The following is a 23938-nucleotide window of genomic DNA, read 5'->3' on the forward strand; positions in this document are numbered from 1 at the left end:
AGTAAAGGATATTTCCTGAGAAGATGTGAGAGACAGAAATGCAAACATATCCCCCAAGTTGGGGGGATTAGGGCAGGGGAAGCAGTCTACCGTCAACCACCTTGGTCTTTGGAGACAGTGGGCTCAAACTTAAAGCAGTTGCTATAAAGCACTTGTCCCACCAAGGTCATTTGTGAATATGGCAAAAGGATAGCATATCTCAGCTGCCAGATCAATTCCCTGGCTCTCTCATACTTTCAAAGCTCACAAGGTTGTAGCCTAGTGAATTCCATAGCCCATACTCCTTCACATAAGAGCAGGAAAGATGAATACAACAGAGATAGAGAAACATCAAGGTCAGACTTTTATGGGCCAAATGGTATCAGCCTAGAAAGGGAGAAAAACTTTCAAGGTCCCTCTCATCCTGTGGAAGCTGACAGCATTTTTTTTTCTCCTTATTCAGACACAGCCAAGGACAGAGATTGGCAATTTAGTCAATTAGTGCCTTTTGTAGACTTACTCAGAGCTGATGCAGATGCCAGCCAAAAGTCCTTTCTTTAAAACAATGTAAATGTTTTAAGCAGTAAGTATAGATTACCGGCATATCTTTTGGAATGGAGAGTAGGTGTCCTCCATTTCATGTTATCAGGTACTTGCAGAAGCAAATGTGAATATTTCCAGGACTGGGCCCTCTTCAGCCAGTCCCCCATTACATACACACACACACACACACACACACACACACACACGCTCATGTAAACTCCTTGACTGTTTCATGTTTCACTTTTGTCTGTATATTCCCAATGTTTGGCAAAGTGCCTAATCACATAGTCAAGACAATAAATGCTTGTTCGTTGATTGATTAAAAAAATAGGCACAAGATCATTTTGAAAGAAAAGTATTAGAATGTGGGAGAATTAAAGCATATTTATCAAGCCCTAACTATGTACCAGGCACTGTACGAAACACTGAAGATACACATTCAAAGAGTGAACCAATTCCTACTTGAAATGAGCTTTTATTCTAATGGGGGAGTAAGAAAGGCCTCAAGAGGAAGATGATGCTTGAGCTGATCCTTCAAGGAAATTAGGAATTCTAGTGAGTTTGGGAGAAAAGAGAATGAGTTTGGTCTTAGATATGTTAAATGTAAGATATCTACAGGGCATTTGGGATGAAATGTCCAATAAGCAGTTGGTAATATGAACCTGGAGGTCAGTCGATAAAACTAGGACTAGAAATTTAAGCTTGAGAATCATCCACATAAAAAAGATAACTAAATTCATAGAAAGTGATGAGGCAAGGTAGCCCTGTGGATAGAGCACTGAATTCAGGAAGACCTGAGTTCCAATTCAGCCTCAAACACTTACTAGCTGTGTGATCCTGGGTAGTCACTGGACCTCTGTCTGCTTCAGTTTCCTTAATTGTAAAATGGTAAATAATAATCACCTACCTCCGTGAGGATCAATGAGATGATGAAGTGCTTAGCACATAGTGGGAGCTTAATCAGTGTTTGTTTTCTCCCTCCCTTAGGTATAAGGAAAGCCCAGGACAGAGTCTTTGGGGTACACATCCACAGCTACGGAGTATGTTGTAGATGATGCAGCAAAGGAGACTGAGAAGGAACGGTCAGATAAAGAGGAGAACCAGTTTGCTAAACCTTCCCAAAAACCCAGAGAGCAGAGGGAGTGGTCAACAATGTCTAATACTTACAGAGGTCAAGACAGATAAATATTGGAAAGAGGGCACTGGACAATTAAGAAATCATTGGACACACTAGGCACAGAATTGTAGGAGTAATTAAAAAGGGAGAAAGGAGAATGGATTCATGGAGGATCATAAGCAAACTATAACCTGGAATGGTGGATCTGTAAAAGGAGTTGTTTAAAAGGAAAGAAAGAAATGGAAATAATGTGGTTGGGGGTGGGGTTGAGGGAAAGGATTGGGAGAGAGTCAGGGGAGCAGATTGTATCAAGCATTAAGCACTCCTTTCTCAACGCCCTCTTCTTCATAAAAATAGGGCTGAAAGCAAAGAGGAAAATGTCTGAGAGAAAAGACAACTCTGGAAAGGGCAATTTTCAGTGGAGTGATAAGGTTGGAAATAAGGTTGTGGAAGGTTTTTGAGGGAAATTGAGGGGAGAGGAAGTGAAAGGGATGAGTGGAGAAAGCTTTTGTAAAGAATTTGGCAGAGAAGGGAGGAGAGATAGAGAACAGTAGCTTATGGAGATGGAAAGTCGAGTGAGGATTTTTTAAGGGACGAAGAGATTGGGGTGCATTATTCATCAGAAGAGAAGAAACAAATACATTGCCTGAAGCTTTCTCAATACATGTCTAACCTCCCCTCCTTCTATTTCAGCTGCAGTATTCGTGAATATATTTCTCCCTCTGCCCCCAATGTCTCTCCATGGCATGGAGGTGCCTCTGGATCAACCAATTTAATTCAATTAAACTCAACAAGGTGTGAAGCACCTACTATGTTCCAGGCACTATTGTAAGTATTGTAGATATAAAAAGAAAAAACAAAAATAACCCTTGTCCTCAAAGGGCTTCCATTCTATTACAAGAAAATAGTATATACCAAGAAAAGTAAATTCAAAATGTATGGCTGGAGCAAGCTTAAACCAGAATATTAAATTTTCATTGTGCACATTTATACCTCAGAAATTGACAAATACTATTAATCAGGACTCAATTTCTTGTTTTGTCGACTGTCTTCTATAAGAAGATGGAGAAAATGCAGATTAAGCTTAAAAAATGTATCGTGCATACATTTTCTCCCTGGAGAGGAAGTAGTTCTGTGTTTCCCAGCACACTGTTGTGTGTAGCTCACAGCACAATTCTCTGTCTCTGGGTTCACCTGGACAGCATTCAATCTTGGGAATTATCCCAAAAGCCAACTCTTTCTTTGGCTCATTATTGTCTTTACTTTAGAAAATCTCCAAATATAGTGTACTGTGTACTTCAAATCTAGATTTCCATGGAGGTAAGTAACAAGGTTCCCCACCTCTTCTACAGTCAAGGTAACCAAGGTAACCAAGAGGCCAGCCTTTATTTCATCCCACAGAAAATGCATTAGAAACAAAGGACTGAAAGGAATCTAGAAATAAATATAGAAAACATAGGAAGGAAATCACAATAATCCATAAACCATCAACACAATTCCCTCCTTCCAGGGGTGTCTCACTTTTCTGCGGGGTCCTAGAGTCCACCAATGAGCACAATCCCCTGATTTGGCTCCCTCCACCCCAGAGGGAAATGAATTTAAAGTTGCAGGCAGGGCAATGTCAAGACATAATCAGTGAATCCCTTTCTCCTACAAGGCCCTACACAACTCTCCCTCCATCCCTAGAATATGATTAGGACTTCATTGGAAGGAAAACATGATTTTGAGCCTCTAGATGAACAATCCCCTTTCCTTCAGACCAACATTGATCAAATAACTCATTGTAATGATGGGGAGAAAGACCAAGGCATTGAAGACTGTGTCAATGGAGTGGATGCTCTAGAAGTTCCTAAAAAAAAAAAAAAGAAGTTCCAGGACCTCAAGGACAGGCCTAGGTGTCTGGGTGTCTGTCTATCTGTCACCCGAGCTTTTGACAGTCTCTCATACTATCCTTGAAAACAAAGTGAAGGGAATAGATGAAGCCAAAGTTGTGTGACTAGACTCTGAGCCTACATATGTCAACATGATAGTACATCTATTGTGAAGGGTCCTGGAAGCCTCAACTTGGTCATGTGCTGCTCAACTGCTTTTATCAATGTCTTGAAAAAAGATATAAATGGAAAGCTTATCAAATGTGAAAATGATACTGAACTAGGAAAGATAGGTAAAATGCTGAATTATGATCAAAATCTTAAACTCAATATACTACAGCATTGAGCTGAATCTAATGAAATGAAATATATTAGGAACAAATGTGAAGTCTTTAACTTGGGTTCAAAAAAGAACCATATGGGGCAAATGTAGCTACATCCAACATCTAATTAGTAAAGATCTGGGATTTTTAATGGGACTGAAAAATACACAATATGAGTCAATTAATGTGATCTGGCAGCCAAAAAAGAAAAAAACCCTAATCTTAGGCTAGACTAAGAAATGGACAGGTCTAAGGAGATTTGAAGACTGTGGTTTGGGAGGATAAGTTTAGGGATCTTGAAATGTTTAGTTTGAGAATAGATGACTTAAAAGGGACATGAAAACCGTCTCAACTAAAATATTGAAGGGCTGTCCTGTGATAGATAGAGTGATTTAACTGTTGTTCTGTTTGGGCCAGAGGGAAGAATTAGAAGAATGGGTAGATGTCACAGTGAGGTGAGGGAAAGCTTCCTAAGAGCAAACTCACTTGTTCACATGTCCCAAAATGGAATGTGCTCCCTTGATTGGTAGTGGATTCCTCACCACTAGGAAGTCATCAAGGAAAAGCTGGATGGCCAAGCAGCCTTACTGAAGTCCAGATTGGATTACCTTTTGAACTCCCTTCTAAATCGAATATTCTATTATTGTTGTCATCTTTATCATTATTGTCCGTGGCTCAGAGCCTCAGTTCTGGGCTAAAGTGTGTTAGGTTCAATCTTGGAAGGATAGGGATTGCATCTCTGATTTCATTTGTATAGGAAACCCTCTTCCACCAATGCATATTGGCCCTTGCTCTTCAATGCTTAGAGAGAGTTGCATAGAGGATTATGTGACTTGCCCAGGGTCACACTTGGATGGTACTATTAATCAGAGCAGGGGCAATTGGGGTAGGGATAGGACTGAACCCAGGTCTTCTTGACTCTGAGGTCAGTTTTCTGTCCACTATACAACACTACTTCTTATATTTTGGAGGCTTCTCAGAAATTATCTCTTTTTAAAAAACTAATATTTTAATTTTCCACAATTACATGTTAAAACAATTCTTAACTTTTTTTTTCAGTTTTGAGTTTCAAATTCTATTCCTTCCTTCCCTCTCCCCTCCCTGAGAGGGCAAACAATATGATATTGGTTACACAATCATGTAAAACATTTCCATATTAGTTATTTGATACAAGATGATAGGAAGGAAGGAAGAAAGAAAGAAGAAAGAAAGAAGGAAGGAAGGAAGGAAGGAAGGAAGGAAGGAAGGAAGGAAGGAAGGAAGAAGGGAAGGGGAGAAGAAGGAGGGAAGAAGGGAAGGGGAGAAGAAGGAGGGAAGGGGGGAGGAAGGAAAATAGTATGCTTCAGTTTGTATCTAGCCAATATCAGTTCTTTCTCTGGGGAGTGGATAACGTTTCATCATGAGTCCTTTGGGATTGTTTTGGATTATTGTATTGCTGAGAATAGTTAAGTCATTCACAGTTCTTCGTCATACAGTATTGGTGTTACTGTGTGCAATGTTCTCCTGGTTCTGTTCACTTCACTTTGCATCAGTTCATGTAAGCCTTTCTAGGTTTTTCTGAAGTCTGCCTGCTCATCATTTCTTATAGCACAATAATATTCCATTATATTCATATACCACAACTTGTTCAGACATTTCCTGATTGATGGGTATCCCTTCAATCTCCAATTCTTTGCCACCACAAAAAGAGCTTCTATAAATATTTTTTGCACAAGTAGGTCTTTTTCCCTTTTTAAAAACATCTCTTTGGATGTAGACCTAGCAGTGGTATTGCTGGATCAAAGGGTATGCACAGTTTTATAGCCCTTTGGGCATAGTTCCAAAAAATACTCTCTTTAATTGCCACTGATTTAGTCCCCATTGAGAGCTTCCCTTGGTAATACCAGAATTTGCTGTGTCTAAAGTACTCCAATAAAAGTACCCAGAAAACAAGATAAAGAATATGAGATAGGTTTTATTGAACCTGATAGAAAATTCAAAGGATTGTGTCTGAACACAAAAACAGTTAAAATAACTCTTTCCCTTTCCATTGGGCCTCCATCTTTTCCATCGTAGAGTTTTCCTCAAGTATAATGCTAATTTTGTTCGGACCACCCCTAAAAGGAGAAAAGAACTCCAAATTGTTACAGAGTCAATCCCATGTCCACCTCCCAGAAACTTACACAATTGCCCCTGCTCTGACTAATAGTACCACCCATGATGCCCTTCCCTTCCCATCTCTACTTTCCACCTCTGGAAAGAACTCAGGGGTTGCTATATGTATCAATGAAGGAAATGGTCCAGTTGTTTCTTTGCATCATAGCTCCTTGCCAGTTCCTCCATTTTGCTTCCCCATCTGGCCTTGACTCCTGTGTCTATGTCTTCTCCCTCAGGAGAAGGGAGCACTTGCTGTCTTTTCTCTCAGGAGGGCATCTACTCTGCCTAGTCCTCCTGTAATTTCATCTGGCTCTAGCTCCTCAGGAGGATTCCCAGGAAAGACCTGCATGGATTCTCAGGCCTTTGTTGGGAAACCAAGCCTGTGTGTGAGTAGTCACTCTTCACTTCTCTGTTTAAGCCCTAGCCCAAGAGCCAATTCAAATGGTTTGGTAAAGAGTCAACTACTTGAGCCTTATTACTGCTACAATTCTGAAGCTAAGAATTTGAATCAGTATCAACACAAAGGGTTAAAGTCCACAGCAAAGTGGTCACCGGAGAAGGTGAATTGATACTTTGTGAAAGAGTTCCCACCTGGGCATGCTAATTGGACTGTGTTGTTGGGTTTCCATGATCAGCCCAGCTAAGTGCAGAGGGTCCTCATCACCAGAGATTTGACAATCAAATGATGAATTCCTCAGTCAGGCAACTCATGAAGACTGAAGCATGGGAGTATTGACACGTAAGAAATCATGACTCCTTACCCATAAAGAGTAAGCTTGAGAGTAGGATCTATGTGGCATTTATTTTTGTAGCCCCAGCACCAACCAGCACAAGGTCTTACCCAGAGTAGAGCCTTAATAAATGCATGGCGGGAGGAGTCCCTCCCTGTCTTTTCAGGAATCTGTTCTAGTAGTCTAAGGGAGAGAAAACATAGGAAAAGGCTACCAAGGGGAGGTGGAGCCAATTTTGCTTACCCTTATAGTCCACAGAGGGAGGAGATTCCTCTGACAAGGGTCCATCTCCCTTGATTCTCAATTTCTAATGCTTTTTGACATAGTCCATCACCAAGAAACAAGTAGGAGGTCCCTGTGTCATTCCAGCAAGATGTTAGCCTTGGCAGATGACCCACTTTGTGTGGACAAAGGTCCAGTGCCCCCAAAATCTCATCAAGTGAATCAAGGGATCAAACTGAATAGGAATTTTCCTGCTCACTTTCTCTCCCCTTCCTTTTGTCTCTAGCTTTTCCTAGAATTGTCAACCATTTTTCTTAGATTCATGGATTCCTCAATATTCCATGCAATTGCTAAATTGACATTTCTAAAGCACAGATCTGGCCACAGCACTCTCCTTGTCCTCCCCATTACCTCTAGAATAAAATACCAGCTCTTTTGTTTGGCATTTAAAGCTGTTCTGTGATTCTAACTTATCTTTCCAATGACTACACATCTTACTCTAACTCATGAACTCTACATTCCAGCCCAAACACAGTCATGTCTCACCTTGGTTCCTTTTCACAGACTGTTCCTTAGGCTTAGAAAATTTTCATTTCTCATTTCCCAGTCCTTGGAACCAACTCCTTGCTCTTTCCAAGGCTAGCTCAAGTGCCACCTTCTACAAGAGGCCACTTCTGATTCCCCTGGTTGTTCATACAAAACAACAGCAACACAAAACAATTGAATCTATTTTGCACATATTTCATATTTGTTTATCTCTGTACGTGCGGTTAGGCCACAGTAAAATGTAAACTTCTTGGAGGCAAGGATTCTTGTCAGGTTTTTGTTTCTGTTTTTGCATCCTGATTGCTTAACATGTAGCACATTTTAAATAAATACTTGTTGCCTTGAATTAAATTTTAAAGCTGAAACCTTAGAGATTATCTAGCCCAACGCCCATGTTGTAGAGAAGAAGAAGCAGAGGGCTAGGGAAAGGAAGTGACTTACCCAAGGTCACAGAGCTAGTAAGTATCATAGCCAGATTTTCATTTCAGTTTTCTGACAACAAATCCAGTGATTTTTTTCACTGCACCACTCTGTTTAATCCTTGTATCATTTTGCCTGCTTGCCTTCCCCCTTTTCCTTCCTTCCTTCTCTTATTCTCTCTCTTTTCTCCCTCTCTTCCTTCCTGCCTTCTTTCTCTTTTTTCCCTCTCTCCTTCCTTCTCTCTCTTCCCCTTCTCTCTCTCTTCTCTCTCCTCTGTCTCTCTGTCTCTGTCTCTGTCTCTCTCTGTCTCCGTCTCTCTCTGTCTCTGTCTCCGTTTCTCTGACTCTCTCTGTCTCTGTCTCTCTCTGTCTCTGTCTCTCTCTCTCTGTTTCTGTCTCTCTGTCTCTGTCTGTCTCTGTCTCTCTCTCTCTGTCTATCTCTGTCTCTATCTCTTTCTCTATCTCTCTCTCCTCTTTCCCTCTGCATCTCTGTCTCTGTCTCTGCCTGTCTCTGTCTCTCTCTCTCTGTCTCTCTGTCTCTGTCTGTCTGTCTGTCTGTCTGTCTGTCTGTCTGTCTGTCTCTCTCTCTCTCTCTCTCTCTCTCTCTCTCTCTCTCTCTCTCTCTCTCCTCTTTCCCTCTGTCTCTCTCCCCCAGTCTCTGTTCCCCTGCCCCATGTTCCTACAGTCTTATTACTCCTTTGGGGCCTCTATTACGCACTACCTCAATGCCCACCTTGATATCTTTGAGCACCCTGCCCCCGCCTTTCCCCTCCATCCCATCCCAGTCTGATTCCAGTCCCTCTTCCGATTGCCTCTGGTTACTTCTCTCTCAAATCAGCCATCTTTCCAAAGGCCCTGAGGGTCCAAAGCTCTGGGGATATCTGATTTGGGTGAAATCTTATGTTTAAAGGATGGGCTCCTTTAGCGGCTATGATCGCCAGAGCCCCTAAAGACTTTCTTGATTCAGAAGGAGAACAAGTCCCCCTGCGGTTAGTGACTGATTCTTGGGTAAACAAAAGGCTTCACCCTCCTGCTACAAGTCAATTCTATTTGCCCTTCTCAGTCCTTTAAATTCTAAGGTGTTTGGCTGAGCATGGGGCCCCACAGGGACCTGCCAAGTTCTGAGGCCCTGCCTATCTCTGCCCAGATCTGGTGATGGTGCACCCTAAAGACCTTTCAGTAGAGTCTCACATTTCTGGTGTTTTTCTTCCCCCAAGGTCTTGGGCAGGTATATGCATGTTAATTAATGCCAATGCCCTCATACAGCCTGGCCTGGCCTGGCCTGACCCAGGGCACAGTGGCCACCCACGCAAAGACAAAGACACGCATTCATGCCCCTGGGGCCCTCCCTTGTATCTGACCTTTGATACATATGTCCCAGCAGAAGCATACATGCAAACACACACGCACTCACCCCTAAACAAACACAAACAGTCCACCAGACCAACATACGCACACAAGTAGCATACATACCAGATAAACACACAAGCATCCCCTTAGACATTCACATACAACCATGCAAATAAACGTGTACCCTATACCCCACAGGACATACACACACACACACACACACACACAGATTCACACACCAGACATATGCAAGGACACACACCAAACAAACACACACAAAACAGACATACGTGTGAGTGAATGTCTAGATATGAAGCTCTCACTATGTACAGTTTTGTTACTGCATTGTTCCATTGTGTCTGACTCTACGTAACCCCATGGAGTTTTGTCCTTGGCAAAGATACTGGAGTGGTTTGTCATTCCCTCCTCCAGTGTGTCCTCATTTTTACAGGGGAAGAGCTGAGGTAAGGAGGGGCTAGGTAACCTTCCCAGGGTCACACAACTAGTAGGTGTCTGAGGCCAGATTTAGACTCAAATCCTCCTGACCCTAAGTCTTGGGCTCTATCCACTGTGTCTTGTTGTGTACCTTTGTACACAATACTGGAACACAATTTGTACACAATACAGTAGTAGTACACTGAACTAACCACAGGGGATAGAAATAGAAAGAAAGGTAAGATGGTCTCTGTTCTCCAGGAACTAAGATATGGGAGATAATACAGATAAAACACATATAAGTTTCAGCTGCAAGTCATATGGAAAGATCCCATGGTTCTTAGGGTATATCAGCAAAACAGTTGAAAATGTACTTGGTGACCTCACTGGCTCCCATGGATTCAATGATCATCTGCTGATGATTCTCAGATCCATTTGTCCAGGGCTAACACTTTCCTGACCTCCAGTCTCATATCTCCAACTGTCTGTTGGACATCTTGACATCTCAAGCTCAACATGTCTAAAATTAAATTCATTATCTTTTTTAAAAACCCTCCCCACTTCTAAATATCTCTATTATTATCAAGGGCACCACCAGCTTCCCAGTACTCTCCGCTCACAACCCAGGTATCATCCGTGATTCCTCACTCCCTGTCATCCCACTCCATATCCAGGTTGCCAAAGCCTATTGATTTTACTTTGATAACATCTCTTACCTATGCCCCCTTCCCTCCTCTGACACTGCCACCTCTCTGGTACAAGCCCTCATCATTTCACACCTGGACAATTGAAATAACTTGTTGGTTGGATTAGCTGCCACAATTCCTCTTCCACTCATACACTGAAATAATCTTCCTAAAGTATAGGTCTGACTGTGCTATCCCCAATTCAGTCAACTCCATTGATTCCCTATAATCTCCGAGGTTAAATATAAAATCCAACATTTTGGTGTTCAATTTTAGAGAAGGAGTTCAGGCTTCACCAGACTGCCAAGGGGTCCATTATAAAAAAGAGGCCCTGCCTAGGGTTGAGAACTCGCCCCCTTTCATTCTTTCCTCTTATACCTTACACACACACACACACACTCACTCCAGTAACACTGGCCTTCTCATTATTCCTTGAACAAGACACTCCATCTCCTAATTCGTGCATTTTCATTGGTTGTCTCCTAGAACTAGAATTCTTTCCCTCCTCCTCTCTGCCTCTTGGCTTCTCTTGCTTTCTTCGGACCCCAGCTAACATCCCATCTTCTACAGGAAGCCTTTCATGACCTCCCTTAATTCTAGTGCCTTCCCTCTGGTGATTCTTTCCAATGTACCCTCTACATAGCTTGTTTGTGTTGTACATAGTCATTTACATGGCATTTTTCATTAGATGGTGAGCTCCCCAAGAGAAGGAATGGGTCTTTTACCTTTCTTTATATTCCTGGTATTTATCACAATGCCTGGTATATAGTTAGTGCTTAATAAATATTTATAGACTGATGTACTAATGTCATTTCCACCACAAAATCTTCTTAGTTTCTGATGCTTAATTATTTGACAATGCCAAGGACTTTCGTGGCAAGAATTTTCCCTTCTAGCTTTTCAAATTGCTGTAAAACCTACAGAAGCAGTTGCTAGGCTACATCTCCATGGAGATGGTTTCTAAGGGTGATAGCTATGAGGGCTGGACTGGAAGCAGAACAAGTGGTCTTGGGGATTCTGCCACTCCCAGGGTTCCTATGTCTATCTATCTGTCGGTGGCACCGGGTTGGCCACTGTTGTTAATGGTGGCAAGGAAGGTGGGCCCCTTGTCCATAGTGATTTCTTTCTTCACTGCTCTCTGTGGGGCTCTAAGCTGAAAGTAGGGCTGGTGGTCTGGAAAGTGCTTCTATTTCTAGGTCTCTTGGCCTCCGAGTTCTGGAGTTTCTCTACTGAGGTATAAGTGGAGGTCATGGTGTTAGTTTGAATTGACTGGCACACACCACCTCCTGGTTCTCCTGACACATACATATGTCACGCTTGCTTATGCCCACACACTCCTCTGCATTTTGTAATGATACCAGTTGTAATGATATACACGGCAAATTACTTGTCATTGTAATCATGGGTGTCCAATGTAAGAATCACCATGGAATTAGAGACATTGCCTGCCAGGCTCCGAGAGCCCATTGAGACATTTATAAAGTACAGGATCACCTTTCTTCAGAAGAAAGCTATCAGAAACTTGGAACTTATGCAAAGCCAGAGGGTAGACCTCAGTAGACCCATCTTGTACCTTATACCCCAAGTGGGCCAGTGGTTACCAACACAATATGAGCTCATAGCAACTGCTAAATGTTTGTTAGACTGAGTTGTCTGGTCCTGCATGAAACTTTCTCTGCTTCCATGAGAGCAGGAGCTCTTAATGTGATGTCTACACACTTTTCTTTTTAAGTTGAGGACTGTCTTTTGATAGAATTGGTTTCCTTTTTGTATCTTATGCATTTAAAAATCTTATTCTGAGAAGGCTTTCCCAGACTGACTGCCTGAAGTGTCCATGACCAAAAAGATTTAGAACCCCTGCTCTAGACAGAAATGGTCTTCCCTCCTTCTGAACACCAGAACATTGTGTTTCTATAGCTCCTCTGCATTTCACACATTCAGGGGTACATGGAGGGACAGGGATCATACCACATCTGCCTAATTTCTCCCTGCCTCCAATGCCTACCACACTGGAGGAACTTGATACATAAATAGTTGTTGCTTTGCAGAGAGAGCAAAGTGATTTATTAGAAGGATGTGGAGATTTGGAAGCTGAAGATCTGAGTTTGGATTCAGACTTCTCTGCTTGTTTAGGCAAATCTTCTAGAGACTTCAGTTTCTCCATCAGTTAATAATGATGGCTGTCACGTGTGGAAGGTTTCTGGGGTTTGAAAAGCATTTACATACGTTCATGGGATGATGGAGTTAGAGCTTGAAAAAACCCTAGAGGTTATCGAGCCTAACCCTCTCCTCTTACAGATGAGGAAACTGAGGCTAAGTGCTAATATCCCCACTTTACATATGAAGAACCTGTCCAGGTTCCCTCAATTAGTAAGTGTCTGAGGCAGCATCTGCATCCAAGTCTTTCTGACTCCAAGTCCAGAGCTCTAACCACTAAACTATGCTGTATCTCTAAAAGGAGAAGGCGGAGCTAGATGATCTCTAATCACTTTTCCATTTCTAACTCCTATGAATGCAATGTATAAAACAAAGTAGACAAAATAATAACAAATATGAAAATACAGAGAAGCATGGGAAGATTGATACAAACTGATACAAAGTCAATAAACAGAGCCAGAAAAAATAATATACACAATCACTGTAACAATGTAAATGAGGAAAAACTGGAAACAATGCTGAGTAATTATCATGAACAAGCTTAGTCCCAAAGAAGAGATAGGAGAATACACCTCCTTCCCCCCTTTGCAAAGGTGGGGGACTACAATGTTGGATTTGCCTGACAGGGTGGTTAGTTTCACTACAATCGCTTGTTCTTTTCTTTCTTTACTATGCTTTGTTATGAAAGATAGCTTTCTGGCTTGGGGGGCAGGGTATGGATTGAGAGCTGTAAGTGTTAGAAAAACAAATTTGAAAAGAAAATAAATTTGAAAATATTTTTAAATAGAATAAATTTAAAAAAACAAACCATGTAGGCCTATATGAAACTTTAAAAAACATGAAAAATTTAGTCAAAACAAAAAAGTAATTTTAACAAAGTTAAAAGAATTCTGTGTTCATGTCTAACTACTTTTAGTCAAACTGGTTACAGGAATACGTGTGAAGACACTACTACAATGGACTAGATTTTCTAGTGTAGCGTAGATCCAGCCACAATGGACTGCACTCTAGTGGTACATGGATACAGGCAGTTAGGTGGCTCAGACCTGAAGATAGACAGATGTGTTTAAATCCAGCCTCAGACACTTCCTCAGACACTTACTGGCTGTGTGACTCTGGGTAAATCAATTAACCTCTGTCTGTCTCTGTTCCCTCATCTGGAAAATCAGGGTTGAGGATCAAGTGAGATAATTTTTGTAAAACAGTCAGCAACCCCTAATGTGCTATATAAATGTTAGCTAGTATTATAATGGATTGGAACATAGAGAATACAGTGTTCTGAAGCAGTCACACACACACACACACACACACACACACACACACACGAGTGTTGTTTTGTATGAGCAGGGCCAGCTGTCTCTCATGAGCTCCATCAAGGGAGGCCTCAGCAGGATTTAGGCTGAAGAATCCAAAAGGTGTACAGGGATAGTACAGGGGATTATCTGCCTCAAGATGATCAATTAACCTCCTGTGTCTCAAGCCACCTCACCAGCCTTGGCCCCCGAGCAGCCTGGGTAACATGATACATGGATCAGGAGCCTCCAGTGACAAACAAGCCTGGTCAGCCCTGGGAAAAAGAAAAATTAATTTTCAGTGCACACACCCTCCCCCACTTCTCTTACCCTGTTGTAGAATCACACAATATTAGTGCTAGAAAAGACCTTAAAACATAACACAAAAAAGTCAGAGCTGGAACATAGAAAGTAAGATGTCAGAGGAATCTTTGACTATCGAATAAAAGCTATCAGTACTGGGAGGGCCCCTAGAACATAGAATATGGGGTGTTAGAGCTGGAAGTACTCTTAGGACCTAGAATATCAGAGCTGGGCAGTAGATATTAAGTAGATACAGTAGATATTAAGATGAACATTCTCAAACTAGATTGAGTCCAGTTCAGTCAAGGCTGATGAGAAGACAGATAGCTCTCCTGGTTCTAAGCTCTGGCTTTGCTAAACTTGTGTCTCCCCAATGTCCAGAACAGTCTGCTACACAAAGGAAGTATGGAATATCTATTGTATTGTATTGTATGGGAAGGGAGGGGGATGAGCATTTATATAACACCTACTATGTTACAGGCACTATGTTAAGTGCTTTTCAGAAAGGACTGGTTCCATTGGACAAATTCAATTCAATTCAGCAAATATTAACTAAAAGCCTACTATGTAACAGGTACCATGCTAAGCATTGAGGATACAAAAAGAAACAATTTCTGCCTTCAAGGAGTCTTCTACTAGGACAACATGACGTACACACCTATAAATGAATAACAAAGAACATAATAATAGCTAACATGTAAATAGTTTGAAATTGGTAAAGCACTTTACGTATATTACCTCATAAGATACAAATAATACCAAGTAACTGCAAGGTACAAAGAGTACTAATCCCTGGAGGAATAAAGGCCTTGTATAGGAGGTGATGCCGGGTCTGGGCTTTAAAGTAGGCTAAGGCTGCTCAGCAGTGCTGTAGATAAGAGGGCTGGGAGTCAGGAAGACTTGAGTTCAAATGTGACCTCAGACACTTATTAGCTGTGTGACTTAGTGCAAGTCATTTAACCCTATTTGCCTCAGTTTCTTCATCTGTAAAATGGGTTGGAGAAGAAAATGGAAAACTACTCTAGTATCTTTGCCAAGACAAACCCAGATGGGGTCACAAAGAGTCAGATGTGACTGAAATGACTGAACAACAGTCTCTGAGGCAGGGGTAAATAGGCAGGTTGTTGGCTGTCCTTTGTTCTCAAAGAGGATCATGACATCAGGGAAGTGATGCTATGACATGCGAATGAATTGGATTTAAGTGAGGGGGGGTTGTGCAAAGTCACCAGCCTCTTTCTCCTTCGGAACCATCTAGGTCCAGGGGCAAGCTATAGATCAGGACAAGTGGAGATAGCCCTGAATGTAGTGGGAGACTTTAGCCTTTCTGAGCTAGGGTCTTTAACAGGACTCAGTTTGACTGAAGCAATGCCTAATCAGTGATTATGGCTAGGTAAAAAATGAGGCAGAGAATGGTCTTTTACCTAGTCAAACAATCAGTCTGGGAGGGGAAGAGAGGCAGGAAGGCTGGACAGATATACAACTACATACACAATGATGTGGAAGTAAGAGATGGAGCATATTATATGGGGAGCACCGAGGAAACCAGTTTGTTTGAATCAAAGCGTAAGGGAAAGGGAATAATGTATAATACTCTGAAAAGCTAGATAGGAGTCAGATTGGAGAAAGTGTTAGAAAGTTGTCCTTCTCCCTGTGACTCCTGGACTCTACCCTCTGCCCTCAGGCTCTTCTCTCATGAGCTGACTTCTTTTAACAATTAATTTTTATTTATTTATATTATTATATTACATTACGTTATTCATCTTATTTGTATTTTATTTTTTCTCAATTACTAGTAAAAAAATTTAACATGTTCTTCTTGCCCATACTTGAGAAGGCAAGCAATTTGATATAAAATATACATGTGTAGTCATGCAAAACATTTCTATGTTAACCATGTTGAAAAGAAAACACAGGCCAAAAAATATACCCCCAAATAATAAAGAAAGTAAAAAAAAATGCTTCAGTCTGCATTCAGATTCCATCAGTTTTTTCTCTGAAGGTAGATGGCATTTTTCTTTCAGTTTTCATGTTGTATATTTTTAAAGTTTTGTTTTTATGAACAATTTTCATTTAACACAGCAGCCAAAAATAAATTTGCAAATCTTACTTCCTGAAAACAAACGAATACATATAACTGTTCAATAAAAAAAATGAAAATTGTCCTTTTACCATAAGCAAAGTAGTACCATTGTACATTTGTATAAAGCCTTCCAAGCGCATGTTGGTCTGATCGGTCACATTTGGACATGCTATACCTTGACTCCAACATAGCGATGTCATTTTAGTTCTTTTTTAGAAGAAGGACAACAATCAACCATCTATTTGTACATGGAATGCCCAAGACAGAACATATGGGTCCAAGCGTGACAAGGGCCATTTAGAAAGGTTTTTTAATCAAATTTCAAAACTGGTACTTCCAAAATTAGATAAACATTGTATACATGAGGAAGATAACATTTTTTCATCAAAAGTCCTTAGGAGAGATCTTGGATCATCCTGTTGCTGAGCTGATCATCATATAATGTTGTTACTGTGCCAGGCTGATATTTTAGGAAGGTCTCCTGCCATGCTAATTCACTACCAGCTGAACTGTTGAATTAACTCTGTGATCTTTTCCTCCATCCCCTCCACACACACAATCTCTTTCATGTGTTGTCTTCTCAAGAATTTTCTTGAGTGCCCTGACCTTATTGTTTGTTTGCATTCATATTTCAGAGTTTAACAGAGTACCTATTACAGTCTTTGATAGATGCTATACCACTATCTACCATCTATCCTATCCTATCCCATCTATCCATCTATCCATCTATCTATCTATCTATCTATCTATCTATCTATCTATCTATCTATCTAATCTGTCTGTCTGTCTGTCTTTCTATGATATTGAAATAGATGGGTGGCATATTTGACTCTGTGTTTTAAAAATATTGGTTTCCCAATTGATCAGTGCTCAAAAGATATGAACAGACAGTTTTCTGACGAAGAAATCAAAACAATTTATATTCATATGAAAAAATTGTTCTAATTCATTATTAGAGAAATGCAAATTAAACAACCTTGAAAAACCATTTCACCTATCAAATTGACTAAAATGATTGAAGGAGAAAGTGATAAATGGTGAAGGGGATGTGGAAAAATTGGGACACTACTTCACCATTGGTAGAACTGTGAACTGGTCTAACCATCTTGACAAGTAATTTGTAATTATGCCCAAAGAGTTGTAAAACTGCCTACACCCTTTAACCCAGCAATACCTCTATTAGGTCTGTTTCCCAAGGTGATTAGAGAAAAAGGAAAGAACCTATATGTTCTAAAATATTTCTAGCAGCTCTCTTTGTGGTGGCAAAGAACTGGAAATTGCAGGGATGTCCATCAATAAGGGAATGGTTGAACAAGTTGTGGTATATGATCATGATGGAATATTACTGTGCTATCAGAAATGATGAGCTCGATGACTTTAGAAAAACATGGAAAGACTTGCATGAAAAAATAAAGAGTGAGCAAAACAAGCATGTTGTATAACAATAACAGCAATATTGTTTTAAGAACAATTTTCAGAGACAAAGTAATTTTGACTATTATAAATACCCAAATTAACTACAAAAGACCTATGAAGGAAGCCACTATCTGCATCTAAGTAAAAAATGATAAATAGCCAAATGTATAATATGGACTAACATACATACATACATACATACATATATTCATACATATTTGTGTCTAATTATAGCTATCAATTTAGGAAGGGCCCTGGGGGGAAAGGAAAGGGGAAAAAAGAAAATTACATAATAATTTTATTATGTATTTAAAAGGAAAAGTAAGTTCTGCGTAATAGATTTGCAGTTTCATGTGCAAAAAAAATTTTTAAAGAAAAAGAATATTGAATGGTGGCTATATGGAATATAGAGTGAAGAGGAAAAGGATTGGAGATAGGGAGGCCAATTAAGAGACCATTACAATGATTCAGGAAAGAGGTGATTTGAACTTCAACTAGGATGGGGGCTGTGTCAGTAGAAGATGGAATAAATTTAGAAAAGTTGTGGAGAGAATGTGGACAAGACTTGGCAACTGATGTGGAGAAGGGGGGGCATGGAGAAGAAAGAGTCAAGGATTTGCAAGGCTGGAAATCCAAGTGCCTGGAAGGATGGGATGAGAAGAAGAGGGGGAAATATGACGAGTTTTGTTTTAGACATGTTGAGTTTGAAATGCATAGTGGGTAATGTAGGTGGGTATGACTAGGAGGAAATTGGTTATATGGGACTGGCACTAGGGAAAATGATTAGCCCAGATGTATAGTTCTGGGAGTCAGTCATCTGCATGCACTTGATCATTGCATCTATAGAAGCTGTTGAGATCAACAAGTTTGAAAAGAGGAGAGAGTGCCAGATAGAAGACCTCTGCCGAAGGAAGAACTCTCACACTGAGTGAGTGGCCAGAGTATGGGCCAAAAGGAGACTGAGAAGGAGCAGTCAGGTAGTGAGGAAGATAGCCAAGACAGCTCAGTGTCCCAGAAGCCAAGAGAGGAAAGAGTGTCCGGCGGTGTTAGCCAACAGTGTAAAAAGCCACAGAGATGTTGAAAAGGAAACAAAGTGAGAATAGTGGAATTGGAGAAGAGATTTAGGGAGTATGTACTAGCTGTCTCCAGTAGCTAGGTGGTGCAGTGGATAGAGTTGGAGGCCTAGAGTCAGGATGTCTATCTTCTCAAGTTCAAATCTTGGCTCAGACACTTACTAGCTGTGTGACCTTGGGCAAGTCACTTAACCACTCTTTGCCTTAGCTTCCTCATCTGTAAAATGAACTGGACAAGAGAATGGCAAACAACTTCAGTACCTTTGCCAAGAAAACCCCAACTGGGCACAGAAAGAGTTGGACATGACTGAACAACAACTAGCTATCTCTAAGTAGTTGAAGTTCTTCTTCATGCAGAAGAAAAAATTAACTTTTCCTGAACTACTGGGGGAAAGTTGTGACCAGGGAGACTTCTCTCTGCCATAAGGAAATACTTCTTAAAAATTAGAGCTGACTCAGAATAGAAGAGGCTGCCTGAGGAAGTAATGAGTTTCCCATTACAGGAGATCTTCCAGAGAAGGCTGACTGTCTTGCCAGGGATGTAGGAAGAATTTCTGCTCAGTTACAGGTGGGACTAGCTGACTTCTACAAGCCCTTCTGCCCTCTGAGATCATGTAGTTTATTAGGTTGCAGTGCCAATTTATGGAAAGGTTGAGGTTCTCTATAAGAAGGTGTAAATTGACTTTATAACTAAAATTCATTTCCCTGAACTTTTGGAAGCCAGAGTTCTTCTTTTTTCCAGAAAATCACATCTGAGTTTAATTTGAAAGGGTAATTGTACTTCCTTGAATTTATGGTTGTCAGGAGCTCAGAATGAGGGGGGATATTTGTGTGACAGCATTAGACTTGTAGACATGAATTTCATTCATAAAGAAAAGCTTCATTGGTTTTATAATTTCTATTTTTCAATTAACCACCATTTATTTGTTTTCCACTTTACCTCTCCCTCTACCCCCCAGGGGGGAAAACAAACAAACAGACCCTTGTAACAAATATATAATATAGTCAAGCAAAGTCAGTCACTGTCATGTCCAAAAATACATGTCTCCTTGTGCATCTTAAGTTTGTCACCTTTCTGTTAGGAAATGGGTTGCATGCTTTATCAGCAGTCTGTGCCAGTCATGGTTGGTCACAGCACCGAGCAGAGTTCTTAACTGTTTGTCTTTACACTCTGATTATCGTATAACTTCTCTTCCTGGTTCTGCTTACTTCAGTCTGCATCAATTACACGTCTTCCCTTCTTTAGCTAAGTTCAGATAAATATCAAAATAACTGAGATAGTCCCTGCCTGCAAGGAGTTTATATTCTAATGGGGGAAGATAACACATAAGCAATTCTCTAAGGCTAAGAAACCCTTGCAGGATGTCATCTTTGTGCTTGGGTGTCTGTATGCCTCTCTGAACATGTATGTCTGCTTGTAAATCTGTGACTGTGTATGTGCTTGGTTCCATGTCGGTATTCCAAGGACATGTCTGTGTCTTGTGCTTGTATTTCTGGGGGCCATGAGAATGTCAACTCTGGTAACAAATGACCAAAGAGTCACAGAGATTTTACAACCACCGTTAACTCTTAAAAATACCAACTAACTCACACAGGGTTAAAAGCCAAAAGCTTTCTTTACTCTGCTGGAGGAGAGAAATTAGACACATGTTGGAGCCTCCTCTAGTAGGAGTCTCAAGGCATTTATGTATTTATATATTTATGATTTATATATTTGTGGGAGACAAAGAATCAAACAGCAGAGCATAGCAACAGTAGTGAGACATAAGAGCAACAGCGTGGCAAGGTTGTCTAGAGACAAAACTTCCAATCCTGGCAGTGCTTCATGTCTGCTTGCCTGAGACGTTGTTGCTTGCCTGAGCTAAGGAACCATCAGTTCTGTGACTGAGTTACAGCACAGTTCATCCAAAGAGTGAGTGCAAAGGATTGTTGTTATTCCAGGCTCAGGGTGCAGTCTGCTTGCTGAGCCTTGGCTCTGAAAAACAGGGTGTCTCTTAAAAGTAAAAAAAAGAGAAGTGTGGTCTTGGATTCTGATAAGGGCTTGGAGGGAATAGTGGGAGAGGTACCAGAAGGAAGAGAATTAGAAAACAGAACATAGACTGGTGGCATTAGAAGGGACTTTAGAACATGGAACATAAAATGCCATCACTGTAAGGAGTCTATAACATGAAATATCAGAGCATAGAACATAGAATGTCAGAGATTGGAGGGACCTCAGAACATAGAACATACAATATCATAGCTGAGAGGGCCCTTAGAACACAGAGTGTCAGAGCTCGGAGGGCCCTTAAGTAATTGAATGTCAGAGCTGGGAGGGACCTTGCTCGGAAAATATTTGTTTGAATGTTGCCTTTCCCACCAGATTGTAAACTCCTTGAGGTCAGAGACTGTCTTTTGCCCTCTTTTGTATCTCCAGTACTTAGCACAGTGTCTAGCACACGTAAGTCCTTAATAAATGTTTACTGATTGCTTGACTTTAGAATATACAGTGTCAGAGCTGGGAGAGACTTTAGAACATAAACTATTCTGGAGTAATGAGGTCAGTTCTGGGCAGCCCCTTTTAGGAAGGACATTAACAAGCTGCAGAAATTCCACATGAAGGCAAATGAGATTTTAAAAGGTCTTGAGATCGTGCCACACAAGGGTTGATAGGACTAAGGATATTTAGCCTGGAGAAGATTTGGTGGGGGAGGGGCTGTAGACAAGATCATTGTCTTTGAAGGGCTGCCATGTGGAAAAGGGGTTACTTACCCCAAGGCAGCAGATCCAGGAGTGTTGCGTGCAAGTTGCAAAGACCCAGATTGAAGCTGATGTCAGAAAAACTGAACAAAAATGCTACACAACAGGGCAGTAGGAGGGGAAAGGGGGAAGGTTGGATTTTTTTATGGCAAAGACTAGAAGATCATATGTCAAGGATCTCAGATTCATAGGGTTGCAGAATTAGAAGGTATATTAGAGGCCAGCTGACCCAAATTAGGCCTAAAGAAGTCCATCTGTTTGCCTCTGCTCCAAGACTCTCAGTGAGGAGAGACCAACCATCTCTGGAGGCAGCCCACCCCACTTGTGCTGAACTCTAATTGTAAGAAAGTTTTTCCATATACCAAGGTAAATCTTCCTCTTTTCAACTTCCACCAGCTCTTCCTAGTACCCTTTGGGCTAAGCAGAACAGGATAGCTAAGCCTTTTTTGTTACAGTGGAAGGGAACTAGCATTGATTAAGCACCTACTGTGTGGTTTGGGTATTAGACTGACTACCAAACTGAAGGTCTACAGAGCCATTGTGCTGACCTCATTGTTGTATGCCTGTGAAACACAGTCTACCAGCGCCATGCCAGGAAACTGAATCGCTTCCATTTGAACTGTCTTAGGAAGATTCTGAAAATCGCCTGGCAGGATAAGGTACCAGACACTGAGGTCCTTGCTCAAACTAAACTGCCAAGCATTCAAACCATGCTGTGCTTCAGAGAGCACAACTCTGATGGGCAAGCCACATTGTTTGAATTCAAAATGTACGCTTGCCAAAAAGACTGTTTTATGGAGAACTTGCATGGGGGCCGGTGATCACATGGTGGTCAGAAGAAGTGATACAAGGACACTTTCAAGGTCTCTCTCAAGAACTTTGGATTTGATTGTACAACATGGGAGACACTAGCACAGGATCACCAAGCATGGTGTGCCCACCTCAGTAAAGGTACTATGCTCTATGAGCAAAGCAGAATTGAAACAGCACAAAGGAAAGGTAGGAAAATTTAGAGTAACCACCCCAAATGTTCACATGGACTATAGTGTCCATTCTGTGGTAGAGCATTCTGAGCTAGTATATTGGTCTGATTAGCCACAGCCATACACATTGAAACTTCACTTTGTCATGGTGATGTCATTTTGGTCCTCTTCGGGAACCAACCGTGTGGGTACCAGATGTGCTAAGCATGTTACAGATATTATGTCATTTTATGACAGTCGATGTTCCTCCAAGTCTTTACTCCAGACTAAACATCCCTGCTTCCTTCAAATGACCCATATATGAGGCAGGCCTTTCACCATCTCGGTTGCTTTCTTTTGGATCTCCCCAAGTTACCCATGCCCTTCTTAAACCAAGGTGGCCAGAACTGAACACAATGCTCTAGATATGGTCTGACCAAGGCCGAGAACAGAGGGCTCACCACTTCCCCAGTTCTGGACACTGTATCTCTTCTTCATGAGATCTGAGATCTCATTTATTTTTTAGTCTTTATCACACTGTTGACAAATACTGAGCTTACAGCCCATTCAAACCTCCAGATCTTATCCAGACAAACTGCTGTTCAGCCACAATTCTCCCATCCATAATTTGTAAAATTGATTTATTGGACCCAGACTCAAATATCAGACTATTAATGTACATATATTCCTATTAAAATTCATCTTAGTAGAGCCATATCAGATTGCATGCTTTCTTGAGTAGGAAGGGAAGAGCGGGGAGAGAAAATTTAAAATTTATGGAAGTTAATGTTGAAAACTAAAAATAAATAAATTAATAAAATTCATCTTAGATTTAGTTCAATAGTACGATCTCTTTGGATTCTGATCATCATCCAAAGTGCTGGCTCAAGTGCAGATTTTGTGAACATGTTATCTTTGTCTTTTCCTGAGACATTGATGAAACATGTTAAACAATGTAGCAGCAAACACTTGTCCCTGGGGTAATCCACTAGAGACCTTCAGCAACTAGGTGGTGCAGTGGATAGAGCACCAGTGCAGGAGTCAGGAGGACCTGAGTTCAAATCTCACCTCAGACACTTGACACTCACTAACTGTTCGATCTTGGGCAAGTCACTTAACCCCAATTGCCTCATCCTGGGTCATCTCCAGTCATCCTAATGAATATCTGATCACTGGATTTAGATGGCTCTGGAGGAGAAGTGAGTCTGGTGACCTGCACAGTCCTCCCTCACTCAAAACAAAGTCAAATGCCAGTTATGTCATTACTTCCCTAATGGCATGGTCTTCTTTGGCAACGAAAGACGAACACACACAGAGACCTTCTAAGCTGACACCAAACCATTGATGACTACATTGGGTCAGATGATCCAACTAATTCTGAATCCAGCTAATTACATTCTTGAGTGACCCCTCCCTCTCCCTTCCTTCTTCCAAGAATGTTGTGAAAGGGGGAAGAGAAGGGGTCTTGTTTGGCTACATGATCTCTGGCTAGATACTCTCTGTTTCTATTCAGCTCTGAGATCAGCCAGTAATTCAGTCAATAAGCATTTGTTAATTG

General features: G+C 41.1%; 1 long non-coding RNA gene across 1 annotated transcript in view; it reads right to left on the minus strand.

The window, feature by feature from the left end:
- Positions 1–5767: 5767 nt before the first annotated feature.
- The window catches only part of LOC140499898 (uncharacterized), a 31992-nt gene continuing 13821 nt past the window's right edge, over positions 5768–23938 (minus strand). Inside the window, exons 4-6 of the long non-coding RNA XR_011965583.1 lie at positions 14005–14082; positions 7469–7605; positions 5768–5929 (exon numbers count right to left, since the gene is read on the minus strand). This is a non-coding gene — a long non-coding RNA (uncharacterized lncRNA). The remainder of the gene's footprint in view (positions 5930–7468; positions 7606–14004; positions 14083–23938) is intronic.

This window comes from Notamacropus eugenii, chromosome 4, assembly GCF_028372415.1.
Source record: "Notamacropus eugenii isolate mMacEug1 chromosome 4, mMacEug1.pri_v2, whole genome shotgun sequence".
In the NCBI taxonomy this organism is placed as follows: Eukaryota; Metazoa; Chordata; class Mammalia; order Diprotodontia; family Macropodidae; genus Notamacropus; species Notamacropus eugenii.